We start from the raw sequence: 15,307 nt of genomic DNA, 5'->3' as shown, positions 1-15,307 counted from the left end.
TAAAATGTGTTAAAATAACATATTATTTGATATTTTTGAGGAAAAGGGGGAAATTATGTCAATTCACCACATTTGAATCACGTGCAACCAAAAATTAAGTACTTTTTTTTTCAGTTTGCTAAAGAGCCACATTGTATCAGCCTACAAAGGAATCCTCCACAGTTTTTACAAATAGTGCCAAAAACATTTCAAATGGATCCAAATTAGAACAAATAAATCAAATTTAGTGAAGTCGTCATCCAAAACGGGCTTCAGAAGTGCTGGGGACAGCCAAGAAGTTGTCTTCATCCATTTTGGGCCCATGTCGGAAGTTGCAGTTACTCGACTTTTTCACTAAAATAAATAAATAAATAAATAAAACATGCTGCCAAGTCTTCCATATCGAACAAGTGAAGCAAAACAGGACAAACATGATGTTCCTTTGAACTGCTTTAAAATACAGACACGTCTTACTGCGCTTGCCAACGATGCACTGTTGACTATAATTGTGCAGTCCATTTGCTGATTTATTTATTTTTTGTTCAAATGATTGACGCTACAGAGGAACCTCAGAGGCTGAACCTTTTCAGGAAGCTGGTCGGATTCAGAAGACATTTTTCCCATAGGTGAAAAAAAAGGAAAATGTATAACAATCAGGGCAATGATTATGTTTTTGTAACTGTCAAACAAGCAAAAAACCCATATTGTTAATAGTGATATTTAAAAACAATACACTGAAGTCCCACTTAAGCTTTACAGTGACTCACTTTCTGATGTACAGTACATCCTGTTGGTCTTATTAAAATCAGAGTCAACTTAGCGGCTTCCTCCCGCATTACAAAAAAATGCATGTTAGGTTAATTGAAGAAAAAAATAGTTTCAAGGCTCATAATTTACATTTGGAAAAAATGTTGTGGAAAACCACCAAAGAAAAATATCACAGAAAGGATATACTGAGATGAGGATGTCATTGATGGATTGAACTTCGAGTACCGTATTTTCACCACCATAGGGCGCACTTAAAAGTCTTAAATTTTCTCCAAAATGGACGGGGCGCCTTATAATGCGGCGCACCTTATGTGTGCACAGAGTTCCAAAATTTATAAATGTTGTGTGATGAGCGCTCCGCTTGACTGACTGGGAGCAGTTCCTGTCGACACGCTGCTTATATAGAGGAAAGGCGGCCGTGACTGAGTACAGCATGCGGACGTAAAGGGGGAAGGGTGCGCGTGAAGGAGGCCGCTAAAGGATACGCCCCCAGTAGGTATATAGTGCCGGGGTGGGCATTGTGCAAACAACCCCCAAAAATGGCACCAACGAAGATACACGCTTACGAAGCACAGTTTAAACTGTCAGCTGTCAGTTACGCGGAGGAAAATGGGAATCGAGCAGCCGCAAGAGAATTCAAGATAAACGAATCCATGGTTCGCAAGTGGAGGAAGCAGGAAAACGAGCTTCGCCAAGTCAAGAAGACGAAGCTGAGTTTCCGCAGAAACAAGGCGAGGTGGCCCGAGTTGGAAGACCAACTCGAGCAATGGATTAATGAGCAAAGAACAGCCGGGAGAAGCGTCTCTACAGTCACCATTCGACTGAGGGCAATAACACTTGCAGAACAAATGAAAATCGAACCTTTTCAAGGAGGTCCGTCTTGGTGCTTTCATTTTATGAAACGGCGCCATCTATCTATCCAGGCAAGGACTACCGTGGCGCAGCAACTTCGGACGGATTACAAGGAAAAGCTGGCCATCTTCCGCTCCTGCTTCAGTAAAAAGATTGCCGACAAACACATCCAGCCCAACTACATCACCAACATGGACGAGGTGCCGCTCACTTTCGACATCCCGGTGAACACACTGTAGAGAAGAAGGGGACCACCACGGTAGCGATACGCACAACGGGGCACGAGAAGTCGGCTTTTACTGTTGTGCTTGGTTGCGATGGTAATGGACAGAAACTGCCACCTATGGTGATTTTTAAGAGGAAGACGCTGCCTAAAGAAACGTTTCCAGCCGAAGTCATTGTTAAGGCCAATCAAAAGGGCTAGATGGATGAGGAGAAAATGAGAGAGTGGCTGAGTGAAGTGTACGTAAAGAGATCGGATGTTTTTTTCCACGCGTCACCGTCCCTGTTGATCTGTGACTCCATGCGCGCCCATCTCACAACCGCTGTGAAAAACCAAGTGCAACTAAGACTCGGAGGCAACGCCAAGCGAGTTACGCCACCATATGTGAATGGTTTTGTGGATGCTTGGGCTAAGGACTTTGACTGTTGTCCGAACTTTCGCGAAAGCCGGCATCATTGCTGAACAGCCACCCGGCAACGAGACTGACTCTGACAATGACGAGAGGGAACCTGGCGTGTTTGTTGGAGAACTTGCCCAGCTGTTCATTTTGGATACAGAAGATGAGGACTTTGATGGATTTGTGCATGAGGATTGATTAAAAAAAATAATAATAATAAATAAATAAATAAAAAAAGAACGTGAGTACATTGTTAAATACTTCAATAAAGTACAACCAAACTCAGTTTTGCTCCTGCTGCCTTTTTGAAATCATTGTTTTAGCGTGCATGCATGCTACCGTATGTTTTAAGCTAGCGTATGTTTTACCATGCCTGTGCCCGATAATACAGGTTGCCTTATGTATGTGTTAAATACAGAAATAGACACCGTAACTGAGACTGCGCCTTTTAATACAGTGCGCCCTATGGTCGTGAAAATACGGTAGCATGAATGCACGCTAAAACGAATGCACGCTAACAGGCAGCGGGAGCAAAACTGAGTTCGGTTGTACTTTATTGAAGTATTTAACAATGTACTCACGCTATTTTCTTATGAATCCTCATCCACAAATCTATCAAAGTCCTCCTGTTCTGTATCCGAAACGATACTCTCAATCAAACACGGCAGGTTCGAGTCAGTCTCGTTGCCGTGCGGCTCCTCAGGAATGATGCCGGCTTTTACGAAAGCTCGAACAACAGTGCAAGCAGACATGTTAGCCCAAGCATCCACAATCCATTCACAAATTGTGGCGTAACTCGCCCGGCGCTGCCTCCTAGTCTGAGTAAAGCTGTGTTTGCCATCTGTCATCCATCGCTCCCACGCCACTCGCAACTTCACTTTGAACACCCTGTTTACACCGATGTCCAGAGTTGTCCAGAGTTCATTAATCCATTGCTCGAGTTGGTCTTCCAACTCGGGCCACCTCGCCTTGTTTCCGCGTTTTGTTTTTGTTTTTTTTCTGCGGAAACTCAGCTTCGTCTTCTTGACTTGGCGAAGCTCGTTTTCCTGCTTCCTCCACTTGCGAACCATGGATTCGTTGATCTTGAATTCTCTCGCAGCTGCTCGATTCCCATGTTCCTCCGCGTAACTGATAGCTTGCAGTTTAAACTGTGCTTTGTAAGCGTCTCTTCGTAGGTGAAGTTTTCGACTGCAGTCAAGCCAGCCTCCACTCGTAAAGTAGCAGTCAAGCCAGGTGCCCCTAATTTTGTTCATACTAGGCATTACAGTAATAGGTCGCCAACTCGCGGCAAAAGCCACCTTCAAAATAAAAGCTTCCCAATAATACGGATGTCAGTGCTCTTTGGTTAAGGAATGCAACCAGCGAAGTTAATTTGAATCTTGAGATACATTAAAAAAATTTGTTTATTTGATATCTTGGGAAAAATAAATGGTAAATGGACTGCACTTATATAGCACTTTATCTATCATCATCACAGTGCCCAAAGCACTTTACAAAGCCTCACATTCACACACAAATTCATAAACCAATGGGCGACTGCTGCCATGCGAGGCGCTGCCAGGCCCACTGGGAGCAAATTAGGGTTCAGTGTCTTGCCCGAGGACACTTCGACATGCGGACAGTCGTAGCAGGGATTCAAACCTGTTCTACCTACTGAGCCAAAGCCACCCCAACATAAACCCATTGGTATCACAAGACAAGTCCAGACCTGTGTGACAGACCACCAAGGACTCCACTAAAAGAGGTTTGAGGAAGATCTGATATTGTATTTCAAAATAAAAGTCTCCGAAAACTAATAAACTACATTTTTAAATGCATCTCAAGATTCAAATTAACCTTGCTGGTTGCATTCCTTAACCGAAGAGCATTGCCGTCCGTATTATTGGGAAGCTTTTATTTTGAAGGTGGCTTTCGCCGCGTGTTGGCGACTTATTACCGTAATGCCTATCCATCCATCTATTTTCTGAGCCGCTTCTCCTCACTAGGGTCGCGGGCGTGCTGGAGCCTATCCCAGCTGTCATTGGGCAGGAGGCAGGGTACACCCTGAACTGGTTGCCAGCCAATCGCAGGGCACATAGAAACAAACAACCATTCGCACTCACAGTCATGCCTACGGGCAATTTAGAGTCTCCAACTAATGCATGTTTTTGGGATGTGGGAGGAAACCGGAGTGCCCAGAGAAAACCCACGCAGCCACGGGGAGAACATGCAAACTCCACACAGGCGGGGCCAGGGATTGAACCCGGGTCCTCAGAACTGTGAGGCAGACGCTCTCACCAGTCAAACACCGTATCGCCACCGTAATGCCTAGTATGAACAAAATTATGGGCGGCTGGCTTCATTGCTATTGACCGGCGCTATATACCTACTGGGGGTGTGACTTTAACGTCCTCCTTCATGCGCACCCTTCCCCCTTTACGTCCGCATGCTGTCCTCAGCCACGCCCGCTTTTCCTTTGTATAAGCAGCATGTCGGCAGGAAATGCTCCCAGTCAGTCAAGCAGAGCGCTCATCACACAACAACATTTATAAATTTTGGAACTCAGTGCACGCATTATAAGGCGCCCCGTCCATTTTGGAGATTTACGACTTTTAAGTGCGTCTTATGGTCGTGAAAATACGGTATATTGTACTGGGCAGACAGGAAAGAGAGTTCTTATTTTGTAGCGAGTTACATTTCTGCTTCTATGATGATCATCACATTTTTCCTCTTTGCCATCAATGGCACCACTCTGCGGTGGCATTGTGGTGGCAAGTATCGCAAAAGAACCACAGAAAAAGCAAAATACGCCACGCACAAAGACAACTCGAACTCGACAAGTCAAGTTCCAACTGATATTGTTTAATGAAATATCAACTTTGCTTTCACAATGTTTGGTTGTAATGATAGGACAATACATTACAACGTCGTCACACTGCAGTTCTTTGCTATCAATGCGATTCATGGTCTCCATTACAAATATTTTGATGCCAATTGCTTCGAGGACAAGCAACATGGCAGCTCTCAATGTCTTTAAAGGGATCATTCTGTGTAACTGTCTTTCGTTTCAGTTCTTCAATGACATTTTCAGGAGACATTAGAAAAAAATTCCCCCCCCAAAAAAAAACAAGATTTATGGTTTGTTTTTTTAATGTGCAATAATGATGAGGCACCATTCATACGATAGACAATCTCCAAGGCTGCAGTTGCTGAATAAACACAGGAAACATTTAAGTGATTATGGGATAAATCAATTGCTTGATCAGTTTGGTTGTGAGTTGCTTTAATGCTTAACCAACAACAACAAAAAGGATGACATTGGACCCCATTTTAAAAACATGTTGGTCCCATTCATTTTTGTTCAATTAAAAGATTAGAAAAGGCAATGTAGCACTAATTGAAACACGCATGTCCTATTGACATTACAAGCTTGGATGGACACATTTCTAATTAATTAAGTTGAATAGAGACTAATTCAATCTTAATCCTGTCATGCAGAGTATTTATCTCCATTAGTTTCTCTTAAAAGAGGCAAATCATGCAAGTAAGCTAACGCCGAGCCTGCTAATGTGGAGCCAGGATTCATGACGTACACACGCAGGGAGAAAGTGTGGGAAGGAGAGTCGTGAGAGGCGAAGGAGGCAGATGGCCGCCTCTAATGTGAGCACACTGACACAGGCAGGCGAGGGAAAAGCAGCGAGCTTCTCCACAAATGACAGCCAGAGAAACTGGTGTCGGGACGCAAGGCACTCATATCACTGCTCGGACTCTCCGTTATAAGAGCCTGACTCCCACTTCCACTGTCAACTGAAAGGTTACTTTTGAAAAATGGGGATCTCGCCATGATTTAATGCACTGACTAACGTCAGGAAGAGGGGGCTTTTCCCCAGGGCGGCTTCTGTGATTTAGAGCCAGATTACACCTTGGATTGAATCGTCTGTCTTTCTCTTTCCTCACTCTTACCTAGACACCCAAGTCCGCAAAACATGCACCCACTCAAACAAATTCTATTTCAGTTCCTTCATGTCATGAATTACCAAGGAAACGCAGGCAGGTGGGGAGTGGATGTATTCTTTATATCCAATATAGACAAGAAAACAAAAATGAGGTGGTTTCCATATGCCACAGGTGCACAACAATTCAATATATCCACCGCTAGGAAGACGGTGGTTTCCGATGAGCGGCCGGGGTTTTTGTTTCTAACATTCAATAACATGTCTGCTCAATACAGCCTTCTTCAAGTCAATTACAGAGCAAACAACAGACAAAGGAACAATACAGAGTCAACCTTCAGGAAAAGCAGCAATACGCTTTCCTTTTAGGGCTGACGTTAGCCACAATGGAGTCTGTCTGTCAAATTAATTAACCTGGAAACCCGTTTAATTCCCAGACTCAAACGAAAGGGCCATCGAATCCACAGGCACAAAATAACTCCACAGCAGAAGGTAATTGCATGTCGAGTTGATTTGTTCGAAAGCATACCGAGCGCCGACATGTTTGAAGTCACGCATATTCTGCGTGGTGTGAAGTGAGGTGTTAATGTTAGATCAATGCAGGGGCAATGTTGCATTTGCAACGTGAAGGTCAGCTCGTTGCACAACTCCTGCGTCTCATTGCGCACCATCTGCTCTGGAACAATAAAATAAATCAGGCTATGTTTTTATTCATCACTGTCAGCAGATTTAGTGGCTATGTGGAAGGTGAAAAAAACAAAGGTAGAAAACAAAAGAGTCATTTTAATACCCTCGTGGAATACTTTCCTCCCGTGTTGCTCATTTCAAAGACAAAGTAGGTCCACAGCAGAAAGGACTCTCCATGCTCTTAATTATGACCTTAATCCATCTGTCATACCTGCTCCACTCTAATTATGTCTCTGTATAAACAATACTGTCAGCTCATTATCCATCGACATACGGAAATAACGGAAAGACATGCAGACTAAAAACGCACAAGTTACCAGTGACTTACAAAAAATACACCAGGGCTTTCTTCTAATGGGTTACATCACGTCGGGCCATTCAGTAGCGCGGGGCACACAGAGACATTGAACCAAAAAAATATTTTATTGATCATCACAGTCTGAAAGAATTTCTATTTTGAAAATAAGGTGTCAAAACATTTCAGTCACATGATAAGGACAAAATGTAAGCACACAAGGTGGCAAAAACAAATTTTTGCAGGCCAAATAATGAGCGCGAAAATGTTCCAAGAACAGAGAAAGCTGTATTAGAGAGACAATATTGGCATCCCTGTAGGGCGATATGGCCTAAAAATTTAATCTCAGATTTTTTCACAAAAGTATTGATTTTTTTTCCTTTCCCCCCCCCCCCCCCCTACCTTTTTTTGTTGCTTTTTTCCCCCCACCCAATTTTATTTTTTTCCTAAGAAAACAGTAAGTACAAATGACAGAGAACCCTCAAAACAAGTTTTGTTTTTATGAAAAACCTTAATGTAAACCCTAATTCCCTCCTGGAATTAAAGTTCAAAACTTAATCAGCTCCAAGATATATAAAGTGCAAACTTAAAATTATTGTTAAACTTTGTTTTAAAAGAGAAAGCATGCGACTTGTATCCCTGAATATCTGAACAAAATAAACATGATATTTTGGTTTAGGGGTCGGGTTTTAACTCGTGTATGACTGCATGTATTGTATTCTGTATGTATGTATTTATTCTGTCATTGGAGAATAAAACGACACCCCTTCCAGCTCTGCTGATTTTCTCACGAGTACTATTGTACAAGTAGTGTAAGGCAACTTCAGCAAAATACTTGCGGCTAGGTAGCACATGCTATAGCTGGAGACTAAGTGTAGCTACTCCCCCACTTAGAAGGAGCAGAGTGTTTGGGCGGCATCTTGGGGCGTTAAAGGATCCATCCATCCATCCATTTTCTGAGCCGCTTCTCTTGACTAGGGTTGCGGGCGTGCTGGAGCCTATCCCAGCTATCATCGGGCAGGAGGCGGGGTACACCCTGAACTGATTGCCAGCCAATCGCAGGGCACATACAAACAACAACAACAAACAACCACTCGCACTCACATTCACACCTACGGGCAATTTAGAGTTTTCAATTAACCTACCTTGCATGTTTTTGGGATGTGGGAAGAAACCGGAGTGCCCGGAGAAAAACCACGCAGGCACGGGGAGAACATGCAAACTCCACACAGGCGGGGCCGGGGATTGAACCTCGCTCCTCAGAACTGTGAGGCTGACGCACCTAACCAGTAGGCCACCGTGGGTCAAATTAGCCCGTTAGCAAAAAAAATATGCGTGAGTAGGTTTTTAGTACGGGGGTCTAAAGTGGATCAACGCAGTCTTTCCGCTGTAGATGTGGCCCATAACTTTAGCGATGTGCAAAGCAGCCACTTCAGTGATTGCGCTTCATCGTGCCCGTTTTCATATCATACGTGATGCCTTTGATAAAAATATTTCCGCCACAGTAAGCGGGAGGTTGTTGGTATAGCAGTCCCGTAGCAGTCCCGTCCCCCCTTAAAGACGGACATTTCTCCCACTCGGCTGGATAATGATGTTTACGACGTAGGAGTAAGTTCGCTGTTTGTTGCAATGGGCTTTCGACAGACGTTGTAGCGTGCAGTTACTTGTTACACATCTGTCGCCGCAACAACTTACGACACAATTCATCTTTTTAAACAAACGTTTCACTCTCTTTAGCGGTAGGCATGTTGACGCTAGGGTGTGCGCCGCAGCAAGAGGGGGAAAAAAACGTATTATTTTTTAAATCGTTCCCAATAAAAAAATTGAATAAAAAAAAATAAAAATCGATATATCGCCCAGGCCTACATCCTTGTAAAGAAAAATAGCAACTTTCTTATGCCGACACATCCCTAGCTTGAATTCAGTTCTGAGCCAGAAGGCACTGCTCTACCTGAGAATCAACCTCGTTCTTCTCAGTCTGCAGCAGAATGGTAATTTTTTTTCCCCTCCCATTTATACAGTAAGTTAGCAAAATGTATTACCTGTAGTTTAGCACAACCTAATCTTAGCCACTTAAAGCTGGGCTATCAACAGCATGTTAAATCTATTTTGTCACCTTATCAGATAGTTTTTTTCAAAGTCTAATATAGTGCGGGAGTGGGGACTCATGCCGGTCACTGTTTTAGCCACGCCCAAAAGATCAGGAACAAAGAAAACAGTTTAACACTCTACCGCCACTATACAGTACGACATAGTAGCCTTTTCACATTATTTCAGTAATTATCTTCAAACATGTATTATGTATTTAGACACAAATTATCAAGAACATTTGTTGCTAGTTGACTCACACGTGTAACCCGTTCTGCATAATTTGTTGCAACAGGCTTGCAAACAAGGCAACGAAGCCATCAAAGCTGCTTTGGCACATGCACATGGCATGAAAAGACAAGCTTTTGGAGTTTTTGGAAAGAAAAAAAACATTACTGCAAGATGTGAACGGTGTTACGGAAAAATTAAAAGACTAAACTACGTTTTGTCATCATATGTAAAAGACTGATTGATTGACAGATATTTAAAAAAAAAAAAATAAGTAATTGAGTAATGCAGCCTCACAGGCTTAACGGTTCATCTTTCCCCACTAGAATGAATGTAAAAAAAATTTAATAAGAAAAATAGCACCATATGATAGTGTACTTTATAAAAACAGTAATGGCATGATGCAATAGAATGTAACGAATTTTTTTTGTTGCTTCAATTCAATGGACATTGTGCTGCTCCTATTGGTGTGTGGACCTTGGCCACCAGGGGGCAGTACAATACAGACATACGTATATACGTGGATTAGGTCACAACTCCTCAGGAAGCTGCAGTAACATTCGTGTTTCTTTGTACAGAATAAAGAATACTTTATATACTGTGAGTATATTTATATGATGTCTAAATGTGTTGCCCCACTGTTTGTGTTCAAATATCTGTTGCTTAAAGGGTTATAATACTGCGACACTGATGCCATTTGTGAGCCTGTCAATGGCGTTTTGCATTTTTGGTTAGCATTAAACCAAAAGGACTAATCTAAAGTAAAGTTCTGCGGGGGTTTTAAAATCACTCGTAATTTTCATTGTTCTATTCTTAGTTTGACAGTAAACTTGCCTGTCAGTCAAAATGTGTCTTTACATGAAACCGGTTCTTGGCGCAAAAAAGGTTGGTTTTCCCGGTGATGTGACTTCTCCCTGATTAGGTGCCTGCTGAATAATGATCAGCACTACCGTATGTGTCAGATTAAGACAAAAGGGTGCTGACCTCCAACCCACACAGTTGTGGAATCTTGCAAGAGGGCCTATTAGTGGGTGACGGAGCCTTCGTTTTGATGACCAAAATCATTCTCCATTGCCCTTACACGATAAATGGACTCAGCTGTGTTTTGTGAGCCAGGAAGACTTTGCAGCCAGAAATGTGATAGTGATCGCAAATGTCTCTCACCTTGTGGCTGTTAATTTGCTGGCTTTCTGAGCAGTGTCTTCACACTACATTGTGTTGGCAGAGGTCTTATCTATGGTCTGTTTGAATGACTCACAACAATGCCAGTTTGTGCATGCTTGTGTGTGTGTGTGTGTTTTGGGATGATTGGATGTGGTCACTAACAAGCAGTTAGTAGGAACTCCAATGAAAATATTTCTCCATCCAGCAACATAGTCATCACTTGGCCTTCACAAAGCACTTGAGTGACACACTCCAAAACAATGGCCACTTTTGACAAAACACAATCCACAACCATAGCGGCATACATACGGCGGCGTGAAAATTTAAGATTGTCACATGAACATGGACATTTGGAGGTTATTTCTATCTGAAAGAAAACTAATAGTAGAAAAGAAGTTATATGAGGCAAACAGTATGTGCATAAATACCAAAATAAATTGCCGTATTTTCACGACCATAAGGCGCACTTAAAAGTCTTAAATTTTCTCCAAAATGGATGGGGCGCCTTATAAAGCGGCGCGCCTTGTGTGTGACTTTGATGAGCGCTCCGCTTGACTGACTGGGAGCATTTCCTGCCGATACGCTGTTTATATAGAGGAAAGGCGGGCGTGACTGAGTACAGCATGCGGACGTAAAGGGGGAAGGGTGCGCGTGAAGGAGGGCGCTAAAGGATACGCCCCCAGTAGGTATATAGCCGGGGTGGGCATTGTGCAAAACATCGGTTTGGCTAAGGACCCCCAAAAATGGCACCTACGAAGAGACACGCTTACGAAGCACAGTTTAAACTGCAAGATGTCAGTTACGCGGAGGAACATGGGAATTGAGCAGCCGCAAGAGAATTCAAGATCAACGAAGCCATGGTTCGCAAGTGGAGGAAGCAAGAAAACGAGCTTTGACAAGTCAAGAAGACAAACCTGAGTTTTGGCGGAAACAAGGTGAGGTGGAATGTTGGAAGACCAACTCGAGCAATGGATTAATGAGCAAAGAACAGCCGGGAGAAGCGTCTCTACAGTCACCATTCGACTGAGGGCAATAACGCTTGCAGAAGAAATGAAAATCGAACATTTTCAAGGAGGTCCGTCTTGGTGCTTTCGTTTTATGAAACGGCGCCATCTATCCATCCGGGCAAGGACTACCGTGGCGTAGCAACTTCCGGCGGATTACAAGGAAAAGATGGCCATCTTCTGCTCCTACTGCAGTCCCCAAGAAACCGGGTCTAAATGACTACAGGCCTGTCGCCTTGACATCTGTGGTCATGAAGTCCTTTGAACGTCTCATGCTGGACCACCTCAAGAGCGTCAGAGGTTGTTGTCACATTTCTGTCGGGCCAATTATATATTACTCGTGCGCTCACTGTAGTAGTCTCACCACGCTGCACTATTTGCATATCTGTTGTTTACCAATACTGGCCACTCATGCCAGAGTAGCATCTGCTCCATTTGCACACTGACTGAGGAGTATCTGCAACATTTGCACAATCAACATTGTCCCAGATTATCGTACTACTCACTTGAAGTCTCGGCGCCCTTTGCACAATGGTCATTGCACCAGACTATTGGAATATTAGTCATTCGAAATGCTCTAAGTGCTAGAGGACTCTGCAACTTTTTGTACAAAAAAAAAAAAATGTACCGGCATTACCAGATAACTAACCCTAACCCTAACCCTAACCCACTAACCCTAACCCTAACCCTAACCCTTTCAATAAAGGGTCTGAATGACCTTTTATTGCTCAGTGACTGTTTTTCTTGATGTCTTTATGTCTCAAAAGTGTTCTCTATCAATTGACTGTCTGTTGTCGTACTAGAGCAGCTCCAATTACCGGAGACAAATTCCTTGTGTGTTTTTTGGACATACTTGGCAAATAAAGATGATACTGATTCGGATTCTGAAAAAGATTGCCGTGGTGCCGCTCACTTTCGACATCTCGATGAACCACACTGTATAGAAGAAGGGGACCACCACGGTAGCGACACGCACAACGGGCACGAGAAGTTGGCTTTTACTGTCGTGCTTGGTTGCCATGGTAATGGACAGAAACTGCAACCTATGGGGATTTTTAAGAGGAAGACGCTGCCTAAAGAAAAGTTTCCAGCCGAAGTCAGCGTGAAGGCCAATCAAAAGGGCTGGATGGATGAGGAGAAAGTTAGAGAGTGGCTGAGTGAGGTGTACGTAAAGAGACCAGATGTTTTTTTTTTCCACGCGTCACCGTCCCTGTTGATCTGTGACTCCATTCGCGCCCATTTCACAGCCGCTGTTAAAAACCAAGTGCAACTAAGACTGGGAGACAATGCCGGGCGAGTTACGTCACCATATGTGAATGGATTGTGGATGCTTGGGCTAAGGTATCTGCTTTGACAGTTGTCCGAGCTTTTGCGAAAGCCGGCATCATTTGCTTAACGCTAGCCCCCCCCGGCAACGAGACTGACTCCGACAATGACGAGAGGGAACCCCACGTTTGATGGAGAACTTGCCCAGCTGTTCATTTCGGATACAGAAGAGGAGGACTTTGATGGATTTGTGGATGAGGATTGATAAAAAATAACGTGAGTACATTGTTAAATACTTCAAAAAAGTACAACCGAACTCAGTTTTGCTCCCGCTGCCTTTTTAAAATCATTGTTTTAGCGTGCATGCATGCTACCGTATGTTTTAAGCTAGCGTGTGTTTTACCATGCCTGCGCCCAATAATACAGTGCGCCTTATGTATGTGTTAAATACAGAAATAGACCCCGTAACTGAGACTGCGCCTTGTAATAGTGCGCCCTATGGTCGTAAAATACGGTACATTAGTCACACCTGTGCAGTAACAAAGAACATTTCTCGAAATATACATCTCAAATACAGTCCCATTAAGCCTGTGACGATACAGTATCGAAACCGAAATTTGCGATACTCTAAGAGACAAAACCTGTGTCACCTTTGAGAAGGCAGAACCGCGACATGCTGCTTCCAACTCCTTGAGTTTTTCCAAATACCGCCAATGCTAACGCTAGTTTAATTACGTGAGAAAAGTGGAGTGGAGAAGAGGAGGAAACATGACTAGTATGACAAATAACCCCGAAATTGCTGACGCTCCAAGCTCATTTAAGTCAGCAGTATGGGAGGACTTTGGCTACCCGGCTGGGAACAGAGATGGAAATCGCGAAGTTGACAAGTCCCCAAACGATTTGCCGCAAGTCCTTCCAAAAAACATCCTCAAGTCACGTCGAACATTTTAATCCACCTTCAAAGACACCATCCCAAAATAATTTAAGTGGGCCATGGACGAAAAGACATGAGGTAATTATGTATTTATTATATTAATATATTGTATATATTATCAATATAATACATATATTGCTGTAAATACATTAACACATTCACTGCCACTGACTGCTTTAGAAGTCAAATATCCATGTTAACTGGGAGGGCTGGCACTGAATGAGTTAATATCATAAAACAATATTATTAAAATATATTCAGTCCTTAATTCCATATATAGGTTGATTTATGATATTGCACAGAAGGGAGTACAACATCAAAAAGTAAACTTCCACCAACTCAAGTGAGACTCTCTCAAGTCAAAAAGAGACTAATGTGCAGAATGAACGTGTACCAATTCTGAAGAAAGATTGCAGCCGAACCAATAAACCTCCTTAAAAGTGGTGTACTGTGGTCTGAGCCTTCCAAAACTATTTAATTTACAGAGTCAGGGCTTTGCAAAAAAAAAAACACTGGCTATTTTTCAGCATGTGCAGAATGGACAACTTGTGAAGCATTAAGAGCAACTCACTGTAATATACAAACACAGCCACCCATTTCAATTAGCACTAAGCAATATGGCCTAAATTTTATATCACAATTTTTTCCCCAAAATGTCAATATACGATATGACTCGATATTTATTGTATTCAAGTTTATAAATAAACTGTGTCAGACCAAACTGATTTAGATGAAGCAGAAGGTTAATTCAATTAATATCATCACAAAGAAATAATTACCTTTTTCCTGGAGGTATTTGAAAATACAATGATCTAAAAATTAGTGAAGCACCAAGATAGGGCTCCACAATAACGGCTGCCTCGACTTCAACTTTTCGCCTGGCCTGACCGCAATGAAAAAACACCACAATTAAATAGAGAGCGAAAACACAACTGTCGAATTCGTTGTAGTTTACCGTCCTTGATAATTCACTACATTGACGATGGGGATTTTCACATGAAAAGTCGGTGCTTCCAGCCTAATGTTGATGCGTTTTATGCACTAACTGTATTTGCTTCCATCCATCCATCCATTTTCTGAGCCGCTTCTCCTCACTAGGGTCGCGGGCGTGCTGGAGCCTATCCCAGCTGTCATCGGGCAGGAGGCGGGGTACATCCTGAACTGGTTGCCAGCCAATCGCAGGGCACATACAAACAAACAACCATTCGCACTCACAGTCACACCTACGGGCAATTGAGAATCTCCAATTAATGCATGTTTTTGGGATGTGGGAGGAAACCGGATTGCCCGGAGAAAACCCACGCAGGCACGGGGAGAACATGCAAACTCCACACAGGCGGGACCGGGGATTGAACCCAGGTCCTCAGAACTGTGAGGCTGACGCTCTAACCAGTCGTCCACCGTGGCGCGTATTTGCTTCCATTATGTTGCAATTCGTGATCGCACTATATTCAACTAGCCTGTGGTAAAGTAGAATTTTTTTTGGAGTA

This window comes from Phyllopteryx taeniolatus, chromosome 1, assembly GCF_024500385.1.
Source record: "Phyllopteryx taeniolatus isolate TA_2022b chromosome 1, UOR_Ptae_1.2, whole genome shotgun sequence".
NCBI classification, from domain to species: Eukaryota; Metazoa; Chordata; class Actinopteri; order Syngnathiformes; family Syngnathidae; genus Phyllopteryx; species Phyllopteryx taeniolatus.
The sequence above is the reverse complement of the archived record's forward strand: the minus strand, read 5'-3'. Positions refer to the sequence as shown.